The following is a 26,942-nucleotide window of genomic DNA, read 5'->3' on the forward strand; positions in this document are numbered from 1 at the left end:
GGCGAGTGCCTCCTGTTGATCTGAGCATCGAAAAAATTATGGGCGAGTTCCTGCTTGAGCTGACCATTGAAAAAATTATGGGCGAGGGCCTGCTGGTGAACTGACCCTGTAAAACATTATGGTTGAGGGCCTGCTGGTAAGCTGATCCTCTAAAACATTACATGCGAGGGCTTGGAGGTGAGCTGACCCTCTAAAAGATTGTAGGTGAGGGCTTGCTGGTGAGCTGACCCTCTAAAACATTATATGCGAGGGCCTGCAGGTGAGCTGACCCTCTAAAAGATTGTAGGTGAAGGCCTGCAGGTGAGCTGACCCTCTAAAAGATTGTAGGTGATGGCCTGCTGGTGATCTGACCCTGTAAAACATTACATGCAAGGGCCTGCAGGTGAGCTGACCCTCTAAAAGATTGTAGGGGAGGACCTGCTGGTGAGCTGATCCTCTAAAACATTACATGCGAGGGCCTACAGGTGAGCTGACCGTCTAAAACATTATATGCAAGAGCCTGCAGGTGAACTGGTCCTCTAAAAGATTGTAGGTGAGGGCCTGCTGGTGAGCTGACCCTGTAAAAAATTATGATGAGGACCTGCTGGTGAGCTGACCCTCTAAAACATTACATGCGAGGGCCTGCAGATGAGCTGACCCTCTAAAAGATTGTATGTGAGGGCCTGCTGATAGGGACCCCCTGTCGATGACTTGCAGAAATGGGCACACACACGGCACACCTTTACCAGTAGCTCAGGCAAATCGAGGTAGGTTTTGAGAAACCGCTGAACCACTAAGTTGAAGACGTGGGCTAGGCATGGCATGTGTGTGAGCTTGCCGAGCTCCAAAGCCGCCACCAAGTTATCTGCCATTATCAGACACAGCCATGCCAGTTCAGTTTGGTCTCTTATCCCCTGCCAGAGTTCTGAAGAGGTGTGCTGTTTGTCATCTAAGCAGATCAGCTTAAGCACGGCCTGTTGACTCTTCCCCACTGCAGTGCTACACTACTCCAGCTACTGACTGATGGCTGACTAGTGCTGCAAGAGGATAATTCTGAGGTGGAAGTGGAGGAGGAGGCAGAGGAGGAGAAGTGGGGGTTGGAGCCAGTAACGTAGGTGCTGGCGGAAACCCTGATGGAATAAGGTCCCGCAATCCTTGGCGTCAGTAGCACCTGTGCCATCCCAGGGTACGACTCGCTCCCGGCCTCCACAATTCCTTGGCCACAAGCACTTGTCCATGTGTCAGTGGTTAAGTGGACCTTCCCAGTAACTGCGTTGGTCAGGGCACGGTTAATGTTACGGGACACATGCTAGTGTAAGGCTGGCATGGCACACCGTCAAAAACAGTGGTGGCTAGGGACAATGCAACGAGAGACGGATGCCGAAATCAGGCTGATGAAGGCCTCAGTGTCCACAAGCCTAAACATTTCCAGGGCTAGTAATTTGGAAAGTTGCGCATTTAGTGCTATGGCCTGTGGGTGGGTGGCTGGGTATTTGCGCTTGCGTTCAAATGCCTGGGGTAAGGACATTTGTTTGCTTCGCTGGGACACGGAAGTGGATGTGGTTACTGATGGTGCTCGCGAAGGTCCAGGTGCAGGGCGGTAGGCAGGGGTTGGCCAGCACGTAACACAGGGGAAGAAGAGGCAGTGGTGTGACCCGCAGAAATAGATTGTGGACCCAGGCGTTTGGCCCACCTATTACGGTGCTTTGATGCCATGTGGCGGATCATGCTGGTGGTGGTGAGGTTGCTAGTGTTCATGCCCCTGCTCTTTTTTGTAAGGCACAGATTGAAAATTGCAATTCTTTTGTCATCCACACTTTCCTAAAAAAAAGCGCCAAACTGCGGAACACCTACCTCTTGGCAAGGGAGATTTCCGCAAGGGTGTGCTCCGGGGACAGTTGCGGGCCTGTTTGTGGCCTGCCTTCTCCCTTTTGCCACCCCACTGCCTCTTCCAGCCTGTTGCGGTGCTGCAGATCCCTCCCCCTCTGTACTGCTGCCCTCACTCGGCTTGCCACCTTCCCAGGTTCGGTCACTGACTTCATCGTCCACCACCTCCTCTTCCACTTCCTAACTCTGCTCATCCTCCTGACTTGTTGACTTAACAACAACCTCATCATTAACCTCAGACACTAATTGCCATTGACTTATTGGCAACTGTTTCTTATCATCATCATCCACCTCGTGAAACACTAATTGCCGTTCCCCACTGTCATCTTCTTGTGACTGTGGATGCTCAAGAGTTTGGGAATCAGGGCACAAGATCTCATGTCCCTCTTCAAGCGGGCTTGTCGAGAGGCCCAAATGAAGGAATGGCGCTGAAAAGAGCTCCTTGGAATATTCGAGTATGGGATCACTTGTTTGGGAAGCCTCTCCATGGTGGGAGGAAGGAGGATCAGGGTAAGGATTGTGTTGACCAGACTCTTGGCTACTGAGACTGGACTTGGTGGAAGACAGGGTGGTGCCTAACCGACTGGAAGCATTATCTACTGCAGTACAAGCGACCACCTGGTCGCACTGGTCTGACTTCGACAGCGTTGTCCTGCCCTGCAACTGGAACATGAAGATAGGTATCGTGGATGATTGTTTTTCTTCTAGTCTGGCAGCAGGCACTGTTTCATTGCGCCTCTGCATACACCATTAGCATCATGGCCACTTCCCTGTCCCTTACTGTAGAGGGGCGTGGAGTATTGGTGGTCCACTGTTTTCGATACCTCCTGGCGCAATAACACAAGCTCAAGTGGTTGGAGACAAATGTTGTTGTTTTTTTGTGTATATATGTGACAACGCGTTTTGGAGTAGAATAACAATCCTTTTTTAAGTCTGAGGCTGTAAATTCCCGTGCATACAGTGCGTCCTTCACTGAATACTCCACACCCCTCTATTGTCTCTCATCAGTCCTCCAGGAGGACTGGCAACTCTACAAGTGAGGAGTGAACGGTACCAGCAGCACCGACCACCACTTAAACACACGCCTACACTAGTGTTGTGCCTATGTTGCACAACACAAAAAGGTGAGCATAATCATTACCTCCTTTTAAACTACCCACCAAGAAACTATTACCCTATGAGCGCCTCTCTCCCTCTCTCGCCACATATGCTGTCCCTTGCTGCTCACCTTCTTCATATTAAATGTTATATATGTTTGAAAGTATGTCACACGTACAGTAGCGTAGGATTTGTAAGTGTATGCACAAAAATATAAAAAAGGGTATTTGGGATGCACACACAGGAGATGTAGCGCAGATAATGTCACTGTCCACAGCGGACACCGTCTACAGAAAAAGTACACTGGATTTCACTGATATTTTTGGGATGCACACATGTTACACAGGAGAAATACTGCAGATAATGTCACTGTCCGCAGCGGACACCGTCTACAGAAAAAGTACACTGGATTTCACTGATATTTTTGGGATGCACACATGTTACACAGGAGAAATACTGCAGATAATGTCGCTGATGTCAGCAGCGGCTAATATAAAATTACAGGGAATGTCACAGGTATTTTGGATGTGGAAACGTTACACAGGAGATGTAGCGCAGCTAATGTCACTGTCCGCAGCAGACACCGTCTACAGAAAAAGTACACTGGATGTCATTGATATTTTTTGGATGTGCACACATTACACAGGAGATGTAGCGCAGCTAATGTCATTGTACGCAGTGGACACCGTCTATGGAAAAAGTACACTGTATGTCACTGATATTTTTGGGATGCGCACACGTTACACAGGAGATGTAGCGCAGATAACGTCGCTGATGTTAACAGCGGCTAATATAAAATTACAGGAAATGTCGCAGGTATTTGTGTTGTGGAAACGTTACACATGAGATGTACAGTATATATATATATATATTTTTAAAGTGTTGTTTCACACTTGCAGCAGGATGGATACGTCAGCCAGTTCACTGTGTCGGACCAGTCCTGCCGCTATTTCACCGGACCGCCACTTCATCCCCATTGACTATAATGGTGATGGTGGGGGCACTGCGGCGCAGCATGGCAGTGCCAGGGGATAGTCTGCTGAACGAAAAGTAAAGCAAGTCTTACTTTTTTCGTCCAGTGGCCTCTTACCCCGCACTGTCGCGCTAAAGAAAATTCTTTGAATGAGAAGGTGGGTCCAAACTTTTGGTCTGTACTGTACCTCAGGTAATGTCACTGTCCACAGATGACACCATTTTCGGAAAAAGTACACTGGATGTCACTGATATTTTTTCCATGTGCACACGTTACACAGGAGATGTGGCGCAGCTAATGTCACTGTCCGCAACGGACACCATCTACGGAAAAAGTACACTGGATGTGACTGATATTTTTGGGATGTGCACACGCTACACAGGAGATGTAGTGCAGCTAATGTCACTGTCTGCAGCGGACTCCATCTACGGAAAATGTACACTGGATGTGACTGATATTTTTGGGATATGTACACGTTACACAGGAGATATAGCGCAGATAATATCACTGTCCACAGCGGACTCCATCTACGGAAAAAGTACACTGGATTTCACTGATATTTTTGGGATGTGCACAGGTTACACAGACATACCGCAGATAATGTCGCTGATGTCAGCAGTGGCTAATATAAAATTACAGGGAATATCACAGGTATTTTGGATGCACACACGTTACACTGGAGATGTAGCACAGCTAATGTCACTGTCCACAGCGGACACCGTCTGCGGAAAAAGTAGCAGGTTACGAAAAAAATAGATATTGCTGCCACAGACAATAGTCCTTAAAAGGACTTTTGGGTCTGTAAAGTTTTAGCAATTTAGCACGGTTCTGCTAAAAATATATATTGCTGCTGCGACACACAATAGTCCTTAAAAGGACTTTTCGGTCTCTGACAAGTTTTTCTACAGAAAAAAATAATAATTTTACTCCCTACTCTATCTTTCCCTTCCTCAGCACAGCTCTCCCTGACTAACACTAAGCCGGACACGTGTCTTCGGGCGCTATATAGTACCCGATGACGCGTTCCGGCCAGCCAATCACTGTAATGCCAGTAACCCGCATGGCTACAGCATTACGGCGAAGGGCAGCACTTACCTGCACACTTATTAGCTGCGTAGCAGCCAACAAACCTGCGGGGAGGAGACTCTGGTGTTCGGCCGAGCAGGCTCGATCAACACTATTCTTGACTCTTTTGTTTGATATTGGTCTATTTTTAAGATTTGTGTGAAAATCTCATGTAGTTTTACGTCAAATGTATACAGACATATAGAAAATCCTAAAAGGTTCACAAACCTTCAAGCACCACTGTAGATGGTATAGATGTCTTCTATTAAGTTTATTGGCTTACCAGTAAGGTTATGAAGTAGATTTCCAATACAATAGGGATGTGGATAATAAATGATGCCTGTGCATTTACCTATTTTTCTAAGTACCTACCCAGTAAACTCTGGGTCAATGTGTCAATGTTGATTATGAAGAAATCCACGAAGGGCATTGACCTGTTTGAATGATTTAGATGGAGTAACAAGCATCTGACAGTAATAAGAACAGAATAGCTAAAGGTCAGACAGTACTGATGTAAGCCCATTAAATGTGTTTATTTAATTACCCCAAATGCAGCAGTTGTCAACTGCCACCATTATTACATACTGAGACGAGGGTTTACATATTACTTGTAAAATGACCTGATTTTTTATTTTAAATAATGTGAGTTAAAATCTAATTTCCTCCGTAGAAATTTACACTTGCCTACAGCTAGAACAAAGGTGTACTGTTGAATATTAATTGTGCTGGAAAGATATTGGCAATTTATCTCCGATGGGTTTCTGGCAATAAAACATTACTTCTTTCTGGAATGGTAATAGTTTTAATCGGGAAATACAGAAAAAAAGCCTGGAGACTGAGACTTTAAGATTGGACTCTTTCAGCTAATGTACTTGGAACGGCAGTTTAGAATTGTAATTTTTCACACTGGGAGAGTTTATGTGAGCTGCTCTTGAGCGTCTCTTCCTTTAATGTACAGGCGTGTTAATTAAATTTCGCACACATGTGTTTCCTTCACCTTATTTTCTTGCATATCTTTTTGAACCAATATTGCCAAAAGCTTTCTAATCAACGGAGATGCTCCTTTGTAGCCACTGGGAATCTGCTTCCTTTTATTCCCCTAAGTGGGGGCTTTTATAGTTTAATGCCGACAGAACAAACATTTTTGTATGCAAACGACATAAGCTTCATCTTTATGTTTGTTCGCTGGCTTTTCTATCCAGCATCATAACTCGGTCACATTTCCTTCTTTTTTTTTTTTTTACATTCATTCTTCTGCTTTTATATTGTACAATTTTGTTTTATACCTCTATAACTTTCTTACCATATTGAAATGTCTTTTCGTTGTTTGCCTACAACTGTGCTGATGTGTGAAATAACTATGCAAAGCCGATAAAAAGGCAGAGCTATAATTTTGTTACAAGGCAAAAAGTGTGTAAATGATTTGAGTTTATGTGATGGAGAAGGCATACATTTTTCTCATTTCAACCTTTATATGAAATGTTACTAGTTTTAAAGATGCTTGCTCCAATAGATATTCAGTGAGGCTTTGAAAGGAGAATTTGCACTTTGCAGCGCAGACCTCTGAATGTTAAAATAGATCTTAAGCTTTGCATATAGTGGGTTTAGTTTGTATGAGTAATTTTTCATCTGTAATAGCCAAGAAGGAAATGAGTTACCCATGCTGTTGAGCTAAGTTTGTGAATGCACCACAGCTAAGGCTGGCCTCACATACTAAATTTCTGGACCACCTTCCCTCTCAGAATTATTAGATGACAAAGTTTGACAGGTAACTTTGTAATCTGTGAAATACATTGATGTTGCGAGGCTTGGGCACCAGGGCAAATTATTCCAGATCTTTTGCCTACTGTTTGTAGCCTGGGCCTGAGATTCCTATTTTCAACTCTATACATTGCTCCTTTACTTACCAGTAGGCTCCCAGAGATGTGACCGTCACGATCACACATTGATGTCCAACTTTAATGATCAACCAGCAATGTTTAGTTCTGGGGAAAAAAAACTTTAATGAAAGATTCAGTGCATGCGCAGTGCTGCCTTTTTATTTTCATGTGTAGAATAGTGCTCTTCTCTGTACGAGATATGAGCTTTAGGCAGAATTTACTCAAGTAATTGGTAATAAGGAGGAGCAGAAGTGCTCTCTTTATACCAAGTAGTAGAACAATACAGTTCCATGAAGAGTCATCTACATGGAGCTCTTATCATTAACAAAGTTCACAATTGTTGAGACCTTATTGATCTTTTTGAGATCAAAGGGTCTATCTCACTGCCCAATGTTTGAGCAGGACAAGCAATAATAAACAATAAACATGTCGATGGTGCTCTTCTGCATTGTTCTATCACACAAGGAGAATGGGAGAAGAACAATTACTACCGCAGTCGCTATTCCCTCATTTAGTTCTAATAATTATCAGTAGCACAGCCCCGAATACACAGGGAGATGTGCTACCGATAATCGTACATCTTTCATCCCGATGAAAGATGCAAATCAACCAGCTTGTTTATTGACCGATCAGCATCACAATTATACCAGGCAATTATTAGGAACGACTGTTCCTATGAACACTTGTTTCTGATAATTGGCCCTAAAATCGTCCAGTCTAGTAGAGCTTTAACACTCTGTAACCAGGTCTTATTCACTATGTACAAAAGTTCAAGCAGTTACTGATATACACTATCCTCCAGCAGAGTCATCAAATCAAAAACGAATTCCAGTAAAAGTAACAACCCTTAAAATACAATACAATTTTATTTTACTTTGTTAAGAAATCACCCAAAAAATGAATAATAAAGGTGTCAGTCAGTAGTCCATCTATTCTATTCTATGACATATATATAGTCTAACAAGTACGTATATACTCCAGATAATACTCAATGATAATGGAGGTACACATCTAGGTGTAGGGAATTCTTTCCCTAAGATTGCCCTATACTCGAACTCCGCCAAAAGATGGCCCCTGATGGTGGAGACTCTCTGTCCTCGTACCTGGGCTATCACACCCTAGACGGCCCTAGCGGGTCCTTGTACCCCAACACGCCCTCACTGACCCTGATCGGGTCCTCGTACCACGACGCGTTTCCCCCAAGCAGTGGGTTCCTCAGGGGGTCAATGTAGTGGGAATATAGGAAAAAATTTGTCAAAAATTAAAGATGTAAATACTAAGATATTCAGATAATATCAAACAGAGATGAGGAAGAATACTCCAGATGTAACGAGAACAGTCAATTCAAAACAGAAACACTACTCGGTGTACAATCACACCCAGCATGGCTCATATATGCTAGAGATAACCAAATATCAGTCCCATATAGAAGATCAGGCGACAGGCAGGGCTTAACTTGAATCTGAAAATGAAAGAGAAATAATAGATCCTCAGAACACCCAAATCAATTGGAATTAAACCCTACACATGTAATAAGAAAAGGGTGTCACTTACATAGGCGTTAGTCAGTTGTATAATGGCAAATCAAGTCCATGAGATATAAGCAGATATGGGAAATGGAACAATTAGACAAGATATCGCCAAAACAGAGGAACAGGATCATTGTATATTTTCGATCCAGGATAAAAGCCTGTCCAGGATTAGATAGAGAGTGTGTCTTAGGCTACATGCAAACGACCGTGGTGTGTTTTGCGGTCCGCAAATCACGGATCCGCAAAAAACACGGATGGCGTCCGTGCGCAATCCGCAATTTGCGGAACGGCATGGACAGCCTTTAATATAACTGCCTATTCTTGTCCGCAAAACGCGGACAAGAATAGGACATGTTTATTTTTTTGGGGGGCCACGGAATGGAGTGCAACAGAACGGAGTGCTGTCTGCATCTTTTGCGGCCCCATTGAAGTGAATGGGTCCGCATCCGAGCCGCAAAAACTGCGGCAGGAATGCGGACCAAAACAACGGCCATGTGCATGAGGCCTTACAGCTCAAAATGCCTAGAAAAAGGGGGAAACCAGCAGACACACTCTAAGGATACCTCATGATACATAATATGGCCCAATACTGTATAACTACAAAAGGCTAAAGTCACTTTAAAGTAATCAAAAAGAGAGGAGATGTAATAAACAAGTAGAAGAGAAAAGAGGTAGAGCAGTGCTCACCTTTAGGCTCCATTCATACGTCCGCAAATGGGTCCGCATCCGTTACGCAATTTTGCGGAACGTGTGCAGACCCATTCATTCTCTATGGGGACAGAAAAGATGCTGACAGCACACAGTGTGTTGTCCACATTCGCATTTCCGTGCAGCGGAATTGCAGACAAGAATAGGCAGTTCTATGGGGGGTGCCGGCCGGTTCGCAATACACTACAAACGTGTGAATGGACCCTTAAGAAGGTTTGAGAGTAGAAAAGAAATTTGTCTAGAAAAAGGAACACCACAGGGAAATTATAAATGTGGTCAATGTACAGCTTGCAGATTTATAATAAAATCTAGGAATTTAAATATAGGAGTGAAACATACAGTAAGACAGTTTATCTCATGTAAAACACAGTTTATGTGTCACGAGGGTATCGAGAACCACGCCTGACTCCGTTATACCCGGGGTCAGGAAGTCGCAGCGGTTGGCTGCACGCTCTATTTAAGATAGGGCTGTTTTCCTTATGGTAGCTTTCTGGGTTTGCTTTGCAAACCCTTTTGGCTCACTCAGGGATCCGTAGCTCCTTCTCCTCAGCTGTTCCTTGTCCAGCACTCCCAAACCTCCTTATATTCCTCTCTCACACTTCTCTGGTTGCCAGAGATAGAGCTTCCTGCCTGGACATCTATCCTGACCCACTGGAGCTGTGTTGCTGCGTTCTCTGATTCAGAACGCTACCCTCCGGATCCCTGTTGGACCTTTGTGGACAGTTGTTGTCGTCCACCTGGGTGTTTGTCTGTGTTTGTCTGTCCTCTCCTTGGTGTTTCCCTCTTAGTGCAGTGGTGAGGACTAGCGATCCCACCGGCCCGTTCACTATCTAGGGCTCATTTCAGGGAAAGCCAGGGTTTAGGCACGTGATCGCCGCACGGGTGAGGAACCCGTCTAGGGACGTCAGGGCAGTCAGGTGCCAGCCGCAAGGTGAGTTAGGGGTCACCACCTTTCCCTCTCCCTTAGGCAGGGCTTTCCCTGTTTTTCCTCCCTGTGCTTGACACCGGTCATTACATTATGGTTTATGTTATATTTTGTTCATGTGGAAGGTTCAATATAGGAAAAACCAGCCATGAAAAAGATTTCCCAAGAAAAGAGAAACAGCATCATCCAGCTCACCGATAGGCCAAGAAAATTGCCAAAGTGCATCATGTGAGTGCCGTGACAGTTGGAAGAATACTAAATGAAGTCCATCCATTCCAATACCAAGAGGTGGACGTCCAGGTCAAATATCGGAGTCAACAAGTTGGCTCATCACAAGGTCTGTCAGTTCTGGCGCAACAAACACGGCAGTGAAGGTGGATCATATGCTTCGCAATAGTGAGCTCACAGCCCTCCATGCAAGCACTGTGCAAAGCGCGTTACACAAGTCTGGAATGGTGGTCCAAGAAAAGATGAAGAAGCCTCAACTTCAATATTTTCATAAGTAGCGCCGCCTTTTTTGCAAAAAAGTGTGGATAGTAGAAGTTTGGAAACGGGTGATTTTGAGTGATGAGACGAAAGTCAATAGACTGGGCTCTGATGGGTGCAAATGGGTCTGGAGGAAACAAGGGAAAGGGGGATAATGGATCAAGAAATTTAAGGAACTGTCAAGTTCGGTGGAGAAGGCCTGATGATATGCGGTTGTTTCACAGCCAAAAGCATTGGATAATTAACAAGGATCGATGGTGGTCTAAATTCTGAGCCATATGTGAGTATCCTACAAGATGAGTTACTTCGTACACTTGAGTACTATGGGTACAACGACAACGACCCAAAGCATACGTCGAGATTGGTGAAGAAATGGTTCCATGACAATGAAGGAGAGGTGCTGGATTGTCCCCCTCAGACGTCAACCCAATGGAACCCTTGTGTGTACAGTTGAAGAAAAAGCTGTATTCGTAGCCAAGTGAGTCGACCAGTATATACCAACAATGGGAATGTGAAGAAGAGACCTTGGAACATATTTTGGTTGAGACATGTTTGAATCTGGTCAAGATTAACATGCCCAAAAGGATTCAGGCAGTGTTGAAAGCCAAAAGTGGATTTACTAAATAATAAAAATTACATTTTAGAATTTTAGAAGCAAAACAGTAACAATGCAGTTACATGACAAGAATCTGCATAACTAATCATATGCTAAATCGTTTTGAGTCAAATTTATGTATGAGATCGCCAAGATGATTGTCTAAAAAAAGGTGGTAGTCTCACGTTTGAAGCTGTAGTGGATGGTGAGATATGGAGCCTGAAAGTCAAAAGTTCTAAACATTGTGTTCTCAGTGGGGAAAAGTGAGTAAACTACTTTGGCAATGGCTGCTTTCCCTTGAGAACAAAAGGATCAGATATTGAAATTCAACAAGACCAATCCTTCCTTTCCTCAGATATCATCTATGGGGGAAAGTCAACATACCATCATACACATGAGATAGTCAGACAAATTAGTACTGTAGGTTCATCCAACTTCAGTGTTATGTGTACAGGGCACCTTTAAGCTATACATGTGTAAGATAAAAGTTGATCTAACGCTACAGTTTCATAGGAATCAAAAGATGTTTCAGACTCAAAGCCCCACAGTAGATGGGCCACTGTCATAAGACTCCAGAAGCTGCTTATTTCATGGACATAAACACACATGAATACAGAATATGCATGTTAATGAGGAGTAAGGAGGACTGTCTATCAGTCGAACCAGCTCATAAGACAGGTATTTCACATATGCTCAGATATGAAATTTTATGTTCTTTCTAATTCCATACTCCAGGATCAAAATAATTGATGGGCAGGGGCACATCAATTGCTCCAGAACAGCTACTGGATATTGGATTTTCTCCTTTCACAGAAGCTAGTAGAGTGATAGATTTTTATACTGATTTTATACCAAACTTTCGTAGCTGTCCAAAAAGTGGACAAGTTGGCCATAGTATCAGTTCAGGTAACTATACGATGCTGCATTAAAACTAGAATTTACTGCATTTGATAACTGGCACATGTTCTTTATGTCCACAACAGTATGCATTCAGGAATCAGTATAATTACCCCAGTTAACAAGAGATTTTCAGCCAGTGTCTCATATGTGGATCATGAGGCAGGTGAATCCACCAGCAGCTAAGTACTGTGTATTTCAAGACTGGAGATTCTGATTTCAGCAGAATCCCAATATACCTGATGTTCAAAGGCAACCTAGTGTATAGTCTTTATATACACATAATATACTGTATATTAGATGCATTGTCCTAGATACGAAACATTAGGGACCAACCTATCAGAAAACCCAGCCATCATTATTTATGACATCCATGTTGATGGTTTCATGGAATCGTGGTTTGTCTGGATACTGTGCAAAAAAGGACGACATTCCCAGAATGATAAATGTGAGGTAATCTTGCTTAGGAAAGAGAGAACATTTTTCCGTCTGTAATTGAAAATCCCCAGTAATGCAATTGAAATCACCTAATTAAGACTTGTAGCTGTGCCAAGTAATAACATTAAAATTGGACGTTACATTATATTTGAGGCAATGTTACAATGTCTTAAGGCACTTAAATTTTATATGTATTAGATTAATTGAGGAAAGACGTATTGCTCACTGAATGTGCAGACTGCGCTCCACCTTTTTTAAGCTCATACAAAAAAATGCTTCTAATTTACCAAAAGTTCATTGAAGTCTTACTAATGACGACCTTTTCATTTCACAGCAAATCCAGCTAATTTTAGTAGAAAGTGCAACCATCTAATTTCCGTGAGAGCTAGCAAATATATGATGGTGGGAAGAAAATGAACTAAACCTCTTGGGCTTTGGTTCTGCTAACACAATGTTCCCCAACCAGTTACTCAGGGGCCATCATGTGGTTCTCCAGCTTAGGACAAATATATAAACACTTCTACACTAGATCCACCAGGGATGCTATAACTTTAGAAGAACTTGCTACTACAGTAAAAGATGGTCGCTGTTAGTTCACATTAAGGTTTGTTTTTTATTTTATTATCTTTTATAGGCTAAAAAATTTGAAAGTAATTAATTCAAGCAATCTATTACGGTAAGTCACTCAAATTTTTTTTTTTTCCCTTCTTTAATAAAAGTATAAAATAATCCAATGTTTTGCATTTTACATTGGTTATTGAGTCTTTTCCCTTTGGTTTACATTCCATACAGTGGGCATAACTTTTACACAACTTTAGCTCAAGCTGAATGTATTTTATATGTTATCATTTCTCTGATCCATTTTCAGGGCTGGACACAGACAGCCGAGCGCCCCCATGCAAGAACAATATATGGGTGCCCTCCTTAGCATAAAGCACCCCTTTATTTCTTAAACCAGTAATTATGAGACATGAAATTAATTTGCTCATTCCCTTCCACTCAGCTTGATAAACATTAGGAAGCTGCTTGTAGCTACCTATTCGGACACAGTGTAGCTACATAGGTTCCACATAGCATATGTCCTCTCCTGAGTTTCATTAGCTTATTCTGTGGTTCAAACATTTGCCTGAGATAAGATATACATTGTTGAAATCTCTTTGGTCTGAGTTCAAACCAGAGATGGGGGTCACAAACAGTGTTAATCATCTACCAAGTCCCAAAACTTTACTCTCCCTTACCCTATGCATTTTTTTTTACTTGCATTTGATTAATGTCTGCTAACATACACAACAATCTTCAAGGCCCTACTGTCTGAGAACAAGGTCTACTAAACCCCACTATATCATCAAAAACACATACAAATGTGATGCATTTTTTTCCTTCAGTAGAGCAGAGGTTGTTTGTGAACCCATCTTTAGGGCCATTTTACACATACCGATGAATGGGGTGGACGAACATTCACCTGAATGTTCATTCCTAAGAATGAGCAAATCAATTCTTACAGTCTCATCAACTAGAGTTCTTTACCTGCGAGGGGCTGTCCTACTGCTGAAGAAGCTCTACCCCACTGCTTGATTGACAGGGTCTCACCAGGCCTGACAATCTTCCGTCTGCGCCTCTGAGTAGCAGCGCAAGCACAGAGGCTCTACTTCTGCCTCTCTAACCGGAGGTGTAGTGGTGTATGCACATTCGCTGCTCCGGTACGATGATGGCTCCATGTAAATGGAGCTAAGGGCGACATTCTATATCAGAGATGGCCAACCTGCAGCTCTCCAGTTGTTGCAAAACTACAACTCCCAGCATGCCCAGACTGCCTACAGCTATCAGCCTACAGCAGGGCATGGTGGAAATTGTAGTATTACAACACATGGAGAGCTGCAGGTTGGCCATCCCTTTTCTATATAATCAATTGCCACTTGTTCTCTGCTCATGGAAAAGGAACCTTAGAGATGCTTTACTGATAGAGAGCAAAGGTCTAGGGCAGGGGTGCACAACTTGGATCCTATGTGGCCCCCTACTATATGGTAATAGAAATATATGTCTATGTCTTGTGGCTGAACACGTGTACTTTTCCTGTTTCTAATCATTAGGTGGGAGTCCTGGAAGTGTAACCATACATTTATGGTACATATTGTATGTTTAATATGCCATAAATACAGTGTTTAACTTGGTACTACCCCGTTAAGTTTTATTTTCGGCCCTTGGGATTGGTTCAGACTAACAATGAGGCCCTCAACCAGAAAATGTTGTGCACCCCTGGTCTAGGGTCATCTATTAATACTGATCAGTTAAGTAAGAAACCATTCAGACACAGTAACTGTAATGGGACCTAACAGCTAGAGGGCAAAGGACTGGGCAGCTCGGTGGCTCAGTGGTCATCAGTGCAGTCCTGGGTTCAAATCTTACCAAGGACAACATATTTATGGAGCTTGTGTGTTCTCTGTGTTGATTGGGTTTCCTCCGGGCACTGTGGTTTCCTTCCACACTCTAAAGATGATGGGTGATGGTAATGTCTGTAAAGCATGGTGAAATATGCCAGCCATATATAAGTCAGTAAAATAAATAAGAGACTCAGAGGTGTGGAGCACTGAGCAGTTCCTATGGCAATGTCTTAAAAAGAACAAGGAACAGGAAAGACGAGAACAGTTTAATATGCTGGAGAAAGAAAGGAAAGATGTAGACAAAAGAATCTCAGATGCCCAACCTGTATCCCCTGATGTTGCAACATAAGTTGTGGTTTCGCGGAAGCTCCATAGGTTGGAGTTCATTAACATAATGTTAGGAAACACTATATGAAAAACATGCAAGATCGCATGAGAAAAGGACTGAGAAGTTCACCCATAAAAGCACTGCGGAAATTACATTTCGGACCTGATGGGTGTTGTAGGCTGTGACCTGCACATTCTTATCCTTTCACCCTTCACCGTGCAGTAAGTAATTTGCAGGTAGGGTACAGGTGAAATATTGCTCTCTATATGTGATGTCAAGGTCTTTTCATTATGAAATACACCTTAAGCAACATACAGCTGTAAGAATATCGCACTTATCGTATTATTTTTATCGTATTATTGCAGTTCCACTATCATACTGTTCTTATCATTGCCGGCTTTGAATCTACCTCGTGACTTCCATGTGAACATTATCTTGTGTAAATATTCCTATCAATTGGGAGGAATTTCTTTAGTACTTACCTTATCCTGTATTACACCAGGCGATTGTCGGGCCAGTCATATGAACGCTCGTTAGCGATGATCTGGCAGTGTAAGGCCCCTTTCACACGGGCGAGTTTTCCGTGCGGGTGCGATGCGTGCGGTGAACGCACTGCACCCGCACTGAATCCTGACCCATTCATTTCTATAGGACTGTGCACACGAGCGGTGATTTTCACGCATCACTTGTGCATTGCGTGAAAATCGCAGCATGCTCCTCTTTGTGCGTTTTTCACGTAACGCAGGCCCTATAGAAATGAATGGGGTTGCGTGAAAATCGCATGCATCCGCAAGCAAGTGCGGATGCGGTGCGATTTTCACGCATGGGTTCTAGGTGACAGTCTATTCACTGTATTATTTTCCCTTATAACATGGTTATAAGGGAAAATAATAGCATTCTGAATACAGAATGCTTAGTATAATAGTGCTGGAAGGGTTAAGAATAATAAAAAAAGTTAACTCACCTTCTCCTCTTGTTCGCTTAGATCCCGGTCTGTTCTTTAGCTGTCGGCTGAAGGACCTGTGGTGATGTCAGATCACATGCTCCATCACCATGGTGATGGACCATGTGATTGGAGCATGTGATCTGACATCACCTCAGGTCATTCAGCCCACAGCGAAAGAAATCTACGCGAACAAGAGGAGAAGGTGAGTTAACTTTTTTTTTATTATTTTTAACCCTTCCAGCACTATTATACTAAGCATTCTGTATTCAGAATGCTATTATTTTCCCTTATAACCATGTTATAAGGGAAAATAATACAATCTTCAGAACATCAATCCCAAGCCCGAACTTCTGTGAAGAAGTTCAGGTTTGGGTACCAAACATGCGCGATTTTTTTCACACGAGTGCAAAACGCATGACAATGTTTTGCACTCGCGCGGAAAAATCGCGCATTTTCCCGCAACGCACCCGCCTCTTATCCGGGCAAAAAACATGACGCCCGTGTGAAAGAGGCCTAATACTGCTGCCAATTACCCAATAAACTAGCAAACTCGAGCAAAGCTTGTTCCTCGGGCAATCCAAATCTGTTAACAGGTTTAACCACCTCCCGACCGCATAACGCACGGATGCGTCCGGGAGGTGGTTGATTTATTCCTCCTGGACGCATCCGTGCGTCATCTCGCGAGACGCGAGATTACGTCACAGCCGGCCCGCGCATGCGCATCGCGGGCCGGCATTTCACTGCAGAGTATTTCGTCAGCAGCCTGCCGGCCACGATCATTGGCTGGCAGGTTGCTGATTTTAAAAGAAACCAATCAGCAGCCATTTAACCCCACATATTAGTAAATATGATGGGGTTATATGGCTGCTGTGCTCCTCTGCTCCTTCTTTTGGTCGGTTGGTTCCAGCAGAGGAGCAGAGGAGCACACATAACTGTGAGTACCCACTACACCACATACTAGCCCCAGATCACCCCAATTAACCCTTTGATCACCCCTTTGATCGCCCCTGTCAATCACTAGTGAAAGGAAAAAAGTGATCAGTGTAAACTGTCACTTTTTTTTTTCACTGGTATTGACCGTTAGGTTTCAGTATAGTTTAGGCCCCTTGGTTAGGTAGTTTAGGGATCGGTTAGCGCCCAGCCCACCGCACCGCAGTCCGTTATTCGCTGATTAGCGTATCACTAATCAGCATTTGTACTTTTATAGTATCTGGAAGTGATCAAAACTGATCACGGTCAGATCTATAATAGTACTAGTGTCACTTTAGTTCTCCCTCCACCCAAAACGCAGTGTTTGCCCGATCAGGCCTGATCGGTCGCCCACACGTGCGTTCGCCCACGCCCGCCCCACCGCAGTGACAAAAAAAAATTTTTTTTTGATCGCTGCACATTCACTTTACACGCACTGCGGCGATAAAAAAAATCAGTTTTGATATTTTTTATCAACCGCAGCGGCCTCCGGTACTTCGCTAGCCTCCCCTTTGTAAGACAGGCTTGCTTTTTTTTTCTTGGGTAGTCTCAGGGAATACCCCTAAATTTAGTTGCCCACATGTCTAACAGGGGGTATTCTTCTGAAGAGGCCTACAGGCTTCTGACCCAGTCGGATGAGGAATGGGAACCCTCATCTGATGAATCCAGCGGGTCAGAATACGAACCTGTAGAAAGCAGTGGCTCTCTGACCCAAAGTTCGGACGAGGAGGTTGAGGTCCCTGATAGCAGCAGGCGTACCCGGCCCCATGTCGCTAGACTGCAGGTTGCGCAGGATCCGCTTCAAGAGCAGCAGAGTGGGGCTGGTGCTGTCGGATTACGTGGTGAGGCATACACCAGCAGCCCAGCCCTTCCTGGACCTAGTACCAGCACTGCCGTAGAACATGGTGAAGTAGCGAGCACCAGAAGGGCAGTTGAAGCTGGTACGGTGGCACGTGCAGTAGTGACCCCGTCGCAGCCACCGCAAAGACGTGCCCGTAGAGCCCCTAGAATCCCAGAGGTGCTGGCAAACCCTGATTGGCAGTCCCCAACTTCAGCCGCACCTGTAGTTTTCCCTTTCACTGCCCAGTCTGGAGTTCGGGTTGAGACAGCTCAGATCGGTTCGGCCCTGGGATTTTTTGAGCTGTTCTTGACTGCAGAGCTTTTAGACTTAGTTGTGGCAGAGACAAACCGGTATGCCACACAATTTATAACCGCTAACCCGGGAAGCTTTTATGCCCAGCCTTTCCGGTGGAAACCAGTCCAAGTTTCCGAAATTAAAACTTTTCTGGGCCTCCTCCTCAACATGGGCCTGACAAAAAAAGCATGAATTGCGGTCATATTGGTCCACGAACCCGATTCATCACATGCCCATGTTCTCTGCTGCTATGTCCAGGACACGATTTGAGACCATCCTGCGTTTCCTGCACTTTAGTGATAACAGCACCTCCCGTCCCAGAGGCCACCCTGCTTTTGACCGGCTCCACAAAATTCGGCCCCTCATAGACCATTTCAACCTGAAATTTGCAGATATTTATACCCCTGAGCAAAACATCTGCGTAGACGAGTCCCTTATACATTTTACCGGGCGCCTTGGCTTCAAACAATACATCCCAAGCAAGCGCGCCCGGTATGGGGTCAAATTGTATAAGCTCTGTGAAAGGGCCACAGGCTATACACACAAATTTCGTGTCTATGAGGGAAAAGATCAGACCCTGGAGCCGGTCGGTTGCCCTGACTACCTGGGGAGCAGTGGGAAGATAGTCTGGGACTTGGTGTCACCCTTATTCGGCAAGGGGTACCATCTTTATGTGGACAATTTTTACACAAGTGTGGCCCTCTTTAGGCATTTGTTTCTAGAACGGATTGGCGCCTGTGGTACCGCGCGAACTAGTCGCGCGGGCTTCCCCCAACGGCTCGTTAGCACCCGTCTTGCAAGGGGGCAGAGGGCCGCACTGTGTAACGAAGAACTGCTCGCGTTGAAATGGAGAGACAAGCGTGACGTTTACATGCTCTCCTCCATTCACGCAGACACGACAATACAAATTGAGCGAGCAACCCGTGTCATTGAAAAGCCCCTCTCAGTCCACGACTATAACCTCCACATGGGAGGGGTGGACTTCAATGACCAGATGTTGTCTCCGTATTTAGTTTCCCGCAGAACCAGACGCTGGTATAAGAAGGTGTCTGTATATTTAATTCAATTGGCTATGTACAATAGTTTTGTTCTCTACAGTAAGGCTGGGAGAACTGGATCCTTCCTCAAATTTCAGGAAGAGATCATCGAGAACCTCCTGTATCCAGGAGGTTCCGTGGCCCCATCCACCAGTGTAGTTAGCCGTCTACACGAGCGACATTTCCCCAATGTCGTTGCTGGTACCTCAACCCACCCGTCACCCCGAAAAAGATGTCGTGTCTGTAGCAGGAGTGGAATAAGGCGTGACACCCGCTATTTCTGTCCTGACTGTCCTGACCACCCTGCACTATGCTTAGGGGAGTGTTTCCGAAAGTACCACACACAGGTACACCTAGCATAGGGATCATCTCACCAGGATAGGCACACAGGGCTATTAGGGCCCATTCACTCACAGCTGCTGCAAACGTCTCCTTTCACATGGGACAAAGTGCATAACGCACTTCGCCACATCTTTGGGCGATTTGCGCTTTGCACATTGACCCATGGGGAAGGAGAGGTTTGTTCTATAAAGGTAAAAAAACAAAAAAACAAAAAAAAAACACCAGTAAGCAAACACGTTAATGTTTAGTTCAAAAAGTTAAAGTTACATGTTCTGTTCCAAAGTTAATAAAATTATTGCGTTGTGGCCTGTTTTTTTTTTGTTTTTTTTGTCTTTTTACCTTCCAGGTGGACCAACCGATCTACTAGCTGCAGCACCGATGTGCATTCTGACAGAAGCATTGCGCTGCTGTCAGATTACACGCAAGTTGGTGTGTGCGGCGCTGCAAGACGGGATTTTCTCCTCTGCAGTGACAGATACGTTTGCCAAGGCATACGAGCTGAGGAGGAGGCGGCGTTCCTATGCTTTGGCAAACACTTTGTATATATATATATGAAAAAAAAAATCCCGGCAATGATTTATTCATCCACATCGATTGATGCGAATGGAGAAATCTGGTTTGCCAGGGCATACGAGCTAAGTGGGTATGGATGTAGGGCGGAGCTCCTATGTCCTGGCAGACGCCTTTCCCCTCCATTTTTTTTTTTTGGGCAGAGATTTTTTCATCCACATTGATCGATGCGAATGAAGAAATCTGTGCCGTTCATTTTTTTCTTTCAGCCCAGAGGCTGAACGGAAAAAAAAATCTCATTACCTGTATGCTCAATATAAGGAGAATAGCAGAAACTCCTAATGCTGGCCATACATGTAATGATTGCGGAGACCCTCAAATGCCAGGGCAGTACAAACACCCCACAACTGACCCCATTTTGGAAAGAAGACACCCCAAGGTATTTGCTGAGGGGCATATTGAGTCCATGAAAGATTGAAATTTTTGTCCTAATTTAGCGGAAAGTGAGACTTTGTGAGAAAAAAAAAAAAAAAAAAACAATTTCCGCTAACTTTTGCGAAAAAAAAATAAATTTCTATGAACTTGCCAGGCCCCTCATTGGATACCTTGGGGTGTCTTCTTTCCAAAATGGGGTCACATGTGGGGTATTTATACTGCCCTGGCTTTTTAGGGGCCCTCCTAAAAGGAATTTGGGCACCTTTGCGCATCTAGGCTGCAAAAAAGTGTGACACATCTGGTATCGCCGTACTCAGGAGAAGTTGGGGAATGTGTTTTGGGGTGTCATTTTACATATACCCATGCTGGGTGAGATAAATATCTTGGTCAAATGCCAACTTTGTATAAAAAAATGGGAAAAGTTGTCTTTTGCCAAGATATTTCTCTCACCCAGCATGGGTATACAGACGTGGACAAAATTGTTGGTACCCTTTGGTCAATGAAAGAAAAAGTCACAATGGTCACAGAAATAACTTTAATCTGACAAAAGTAATAATAAATTAAAATTCTATAAATGTTAACCAATGAAAGTCAGACATTGTTTTTCAACCATGCTTCAACAGAATTATGTAAAAAAATAAACTCATGAAACAGGCATGGACAAAAATGATGGTACCCCTAACTTAATATTTTGTTGCGCAACGTTTTGAGGCAATCACTGCAATCAAACGCTTCCTGTAACTGTCAATGAGACATCTGCACCTCTCAGCAGGTATTTTGGCCCACTCCTCATGAGCAAACTGCTCCAGTTGTGTCCGGTTTGAAGGGTGCCTTTTCCAGACTGCATGTTTCAGCTCCTTCCAAAGATGCTCAATAGGATTGAGGTCAGGGCTCATAGAAGGCCACTTTAGAATAGTCCAATTTTTTCCTCTTAGCCATTCTTGGGTGTTTTTAGCGGTGTGTTTTGGGTCATTGTCCTGTTGCAAGACCCATGACCTGCGACTGAGACCAAGCTTTCTGACACTGGCTAGTACATTTCTCTCTAGAATTCCTTGATAGTCTTGAGATTTCATTGTACCCTGCACAGATTCAAGACACCCTGTGCCAGACGCAGCAAAGCAGCCCCAGAACATAACAGAGCCTCCTCCATGTTTCACAGTAGGGACAGTGTTCTTTTCTTGATATGCTTCATTTTTTCGTCTGTGAACATACAGCTGATGTGCCTTGGCAAAAACTTCGATTTTTGTCTCATCTGTCCACAGGACATTCTCCCAGAAGCTTTGTGGCTTGTCAACATGTAGTTTGGCATATTCCAGTCTTGCTTTTTTATGATTCGTTTTCAACAATGGTGTCCTCCTTGGTCGTCTCCCATGTAGTCCACTTTGGCTCAAACAACGACGGATGGTGCGATCTGACACTGATGTTCCTTGAGCATGAAGTTCACCTTGAATCTCTTTAGAAGTCTTTCTAGGCTCTTTTGTTACCATTCGGATTATCCGTCTCTTAGATTTGTCATCAATTTTCCTCCTGCGGCCACGTCCAGGGAGGTTGGCTACAGTCCCATGGATCTTAAACTTATGAATAATATGTGCAACTGTACTCACAGGAACATCTAGTTGCTTGGAGATGGTCTTATAGCCTTTACCTTTAACATGCTTGTCTATAATTTTCTTTCTGATCTCTTGAGACAGCTCTTTCCTTTGCTTCCTCTGGTCCATGTCGAGTGTGGTACACACCATATCACCAAACAACACAGTGATTACCTGGAGCCATATATATAGGCCCAATGGCTGATTACAAGGTTGTAGACACCTGTGATGCTAATTAGTGGACACACCTTGAATTAACATGTCCCTTTGGTCACATTATGTTCTGTGTTTTCTAGGGGTACCATCATTTTTGTCCATGCCTGTTTCATGAGTTTATTTTTTTACATAATTCTGTTGAAGCATGGTTGAAAAACAATGTCTGACTTTCATTGGTTAACATTTATAGAATTTTAATTTATTATTACTTTTGTCAGATTAAAGTTATTTCTGTGACCATTGTGACTTTTTCTTTCATTGACCAAAGGGTACCAACAATTTTGTCCACGTCTGTATACCCATGCTGGGTGAGAGAAATATCTTGGCAAAAGACAACTTTTCCCATTTTTTTATACAAAGTTGGCATTTGACCAAGATATTTATCTCACCCAGCATGGGTATATGTAAAATGGCACCCCAAAACACATTCCCCAACTTCTCCTGAGAACGGCGATACCAGATGTGTGACACTTTTTTGATGCCAAGGTGGGCAAAGGGGCACATATTCCAAAGTGCACCTTTCGGATTTCACCGGCCATTTTTTACACATTTTGATTGCAAAGTACTTCTCACACATATGGGCCCCTAAATTTCCAGGGCAGTATAACTACGCCACAAGTGACCCCATTTTGGAGAGAAGACACCCCAAGGTATTCCGTGAGGGGCATGGCGAGTTCCTAGAATTTTTTATTTTTTGTCGCAAGTTAGTGGAATATGAGACTTTGTAAGGAAAAAAGAGAAAAAAAAAAAATCATCATTTTCCGCTAACTTGTGACAAAAAAAAAAAAATTTGAGGAACTCGCAGTGCCCCTCACGGAATACCTTGGGGTGTCTTCTTTCCAAAATGGGGTCACTTGTGGCGTAGTTATACTGCCCTGGCAATTTAGGGGCCCAAATGTGTGAGAAGTACCTTGCAATCAAAATGTGTAAAAAATGGCCTGCAAAATCCGAAAGGTGCACTTTGGAATATGTGCCCCTTTGCCCACCTTGGCTGCAATAAAGTGTCACACATGTGGTATCGCCGTACTCAGGAGAAGTTGGGGAATGTGTTTTGGGGTGTCATTTTACATATACCCATGCTGGGTGAGAAAAATATCTTGGTCAAATGCCAACTTTGTATAAAAAAATGGGAAAAGTTGTCTTTTGCCAAGATATTTTTCTCACCCAGCATGGGTATATGTAAAATGGCACCCCAAAACACATTCCCCAACTTCTCCTGAGTACGGCGATACCAGATGTGTGACACTTTTTTGCTGCCAAGGTGGGCAAAGGGGCACATATTCCAAAGTGCACCTTTCAGATTTTGCAGGCCATTTTTTACACATTTTGATTGCAAGGTACTTCTCACACATATGGGCCCCTAAATTGCCAGGGCAGTATAACTACGCCACAAGTGACCCCATTTTGGAAAGAAGACACCCCAAGGTATTCTGTGAGGGGCATGGTGAGTTCCTAGAATTTTTTATTTTTTGTCGCAAGTTAGTGGAATATGAGACTTTGTAAGAAAAAAAAAATATATCATAATTTTCCGCTAACTTGTGACAAAAAATAAAAAGTTCTATGAACTCACTATGCCCATCAGCGAATACCTTAGGGTGTCTACTTTCCGAAATGGGGTCATTTGTGGGGTTTTTCTACTGTCTGGGCATTGCAGAACCTCAGGAATCATGACAGGTGCTCAGAAAATCAGAGCGGTTTCAAAAAGTGGAAATTCACATTTTTGTACCATAGTTTGTAAACGCTATAACTTTTACCCAAACCATTTTTTTTTGCCCAAACATTTTTTTTTTATCAAAGACATGTAGAACAATAAATTTGGCGAAAAATTTATATATGGATGTCGTTTTTTTTGCAAAATTTTACAGCTGAAAGTGAAAAATGTCATTTTTTTGCAAAAAAATCGTTACATTTTGATTAATAACAAAAAAAGTAAAAATGTCAGCGGCAATAAAATACCACCAAATGAAAGCTCCATTAGTGAGAAGAAAAGGAGGTAAAATTCATTTGGGTGGTAAGTTGCATGACCGAGCAATAAACGGTGAAAGTAGTGTAGTGCCGAAGTGTAAAAAGTGCTCTGGTCATGAAGGGGGTTTCACCTAGCGGGGCTGAAGTGGTTAAAAATAATTGTTTGCCTGCGGAAGATTGTTGTGTCTAATCACGATCTGCTGCTGGCACATAACTAGGAACGAGCGATGGTATAGCGATCGCTCCTCTCCATACTGTGGAGGAGATCACTGCATGTCATAGCAGTGGTTACCTCCATTAGCAAGCAGGCGATTGCCGGGAATATCAAATATTTCATGTCAGAGTAATATTTGTTAGTTGTTCGATGTTACTGAAAATTTCACAAAAGGAAGAAACTCCACTGTCTGCAAGTAGGCATATTGGCCAGCCGTCTGTTCTGTACCTAGAAGTTCTTCCTCCCCCAACAATTTTCACCACTTTCCCTTTAAAGGGGTTGTCTTATCATGGACAATGGGGGAATATTGCTAGGATATGCCCCCATTGTCTTATAGGGTCCACACTTATATCGAGAACGGAGCCCCTCAAGGTGGTGGCTGGAGGACTCAGGTCCGGCCACCACCAAGCCGGCTCCCCATAGAAGTCAATGGGAGTGTACCACACATGCGCAGCCCCTGCTACCATTCATTTATATGGGGCCAACAGAAATTTTGCCAGCCCCATAGAAAATTAATAGAGGCCGACTGCGCATGCGCAGTGCTCTCTCCTTCACTTGTGGGGCTCCGTTCTCGACATAGGTGCGGGTCCCAGCGGTGGGAACCGCACCTATAAGGCAATGGGGGCATATCCTAGCGATATGCCCCCATTGTCCATGATGAGACAACCCCTTTAACATCCTTAGTGTTGCTAAACCTCCGGCGCTACACACAGCATGCTTCATGTCATACATAGCTCTGGTTGGTAAGATTCTTTTAGACTACTTTCACACTGGCGCAAGCTTTTCCGGCAGGGGAACAGCCTGCCGGATCCGTACACAGGTGCGCCTCATGCTGTGGTTTTTGTCCGGCCGCCTCTCGGCATGTTTGCCGTGCTACAGCCAGATCTCCGGACGGTCCCCATTATAGTGAATGGGGCTGGAGCGGACTTCCGGCAGCACACGTGTGCAAATGGTAGCATGGGTCCGGCAGGCTGTTCCCCTGCTGAAACAGCCTGCTGGAAAAGCTTAGCGCTGGTTTGAAAGAAGGGAGTCACAAGTTTGAAAGAAGATTTAGGTTTCATGGTCTTTCTGATATTGGTCATTCACATTACTGTTACTATCAATTGATTCATCATTGATTCTGTCCAGGAATGGAATTTCAGCTTCTAACAAAAGGTTTCCTAAGTCCAGAGTGATATAATGTCCAGTAACGCGATATTCATTTACTTTCATGATCCATTCAAATTGCGCAAATGGTGTAAAACAGAAAACGATATAGCACCACGTGTCTTCTCTGCACACAACTAGTAGAATGGCATTACAACCAAAATCTCCTTTCCTGTGGTAATCCTTACTGAAAGAAGTTTTACTTAAAGGGGTTATCCCATAAGTAATTTAAAAAAATAAAAATCAAATATCATATAGCACATGACATCCTCTTTTTACAAACTTAGAACCAGCGCTCTACCTTACATGGATCCAGAGTTTGCCCCATTCATTGCTCCAGTTGCTCTGCTAGATTTATTTCAAGCTTACACCTTTATCAGAGGGCTGCAGCTGGTGGCGGTTGAAGGATGTTTGTCAACCTCAGTGAGCTGGACAGAGAAATTACAAAAAGACCAAACAGCAGGTGGCGCTATACAGATAGATTTTAGAGAATACAGTTTTAATTACATGCGGTTACGAAAGTATTCAGATCCAGGTGCTGGTTTGAAAAATGTAGAATATTTTTCGTGAGACAACCCCTTTAAAGGAGCACTCTAGGATTTTTTTTTTACTCTTTGCCCCTATGTGTAACGTAGCTCAGGTAACAGCTAGCTCAGGTGCAAGTAATTCTCTTTCCAGATGCTTTATTGCCGAATGATCAGCTCCATTCTGGTTTATTGTCACTTTCCAGTGGGACATCTCCAGCCAGACACACCTGCCTTGCTGGTTTCTCACCACTCTCTAGCTATTTATATGAAGTCACAAAAGCTCGGGCAAGATCTCTGGATCAAATATGCAGTTTTTAATGCATTTTTTTCAGCCAAAGTATGAAGAAAAGACTGATACTACTCCTTTATGCCCATTCTGCATTTATCTAAATAAAAATTCAACACAAAATGCCACAAAAACTACATGTGTTTTTCCAGCCTAAGGCAGGGGCTACACAGCGATCTTAGATATGACGTGTCTAGCATTGCACTGAATGGGGTCATAGAGCGAATTGCTGGTTGCCGCAACCCCAAAATCACGAAAAATCTAGCAATGTTGGATTTTTTATGATTCTAGTGTTGCAATCACAGCAACTGGTGAATGAGTAGGACCTTCTGCCTCTCCATACACTGCTATCAATTAAAGGGGTTGTCCGGGTTCAGAGCTGAACCCGGACATACCCTTATTTTCACCCCAGCAGCCCTCCTGAGCCTGGCATCGGAGCATCTCATGCTCCGA

The 26,942-nt window shown here is 43.7% G+C and overlaps 1 protein-coding gene across 2 annotated transcripts in view; it reads left to right on the forward strand.

The window, feature by feature from the left end:
• The window catches only part of PC (pyruvate carboxylase), a 405,325-nt gene that overhangs the window by 19,483 nt on the left and 358,900 nt on the right, over positions 1-26,942 (forward strand). The window contains exon 1 of one of the 2 annotated variants that reach the window (XM_044270881.1): positions 13,124-13,139. The exons of the other annotated variant lie outside the window; for it this stretch is intronic. The gene's annotated coding sequence lies outside the window, so the exon portion shown is untranslated. Of the gene's footprint in view, positions 1-13,123; positions 13,140-26,942 lie in introns of those variants that run through there. 2 annotated transcript variants of the gene reach the window in all.

This window comes from Bufo gargarizans, chromosome 10 (assembly GCF_014858855.1).
Source record: "Bufo gargarizans isolate SCDJY-AF-19 chromosome 10, ASM1485885v1, whole genome shotgun sequence".
In the NCBI taxonomy this organism is placed as follows: domain Eukaryota; kingdom Metazoa; phylum Chordata; class Amphibia; order Anura; family Bufonidae; genus Bufo; species Bufo gargarizans.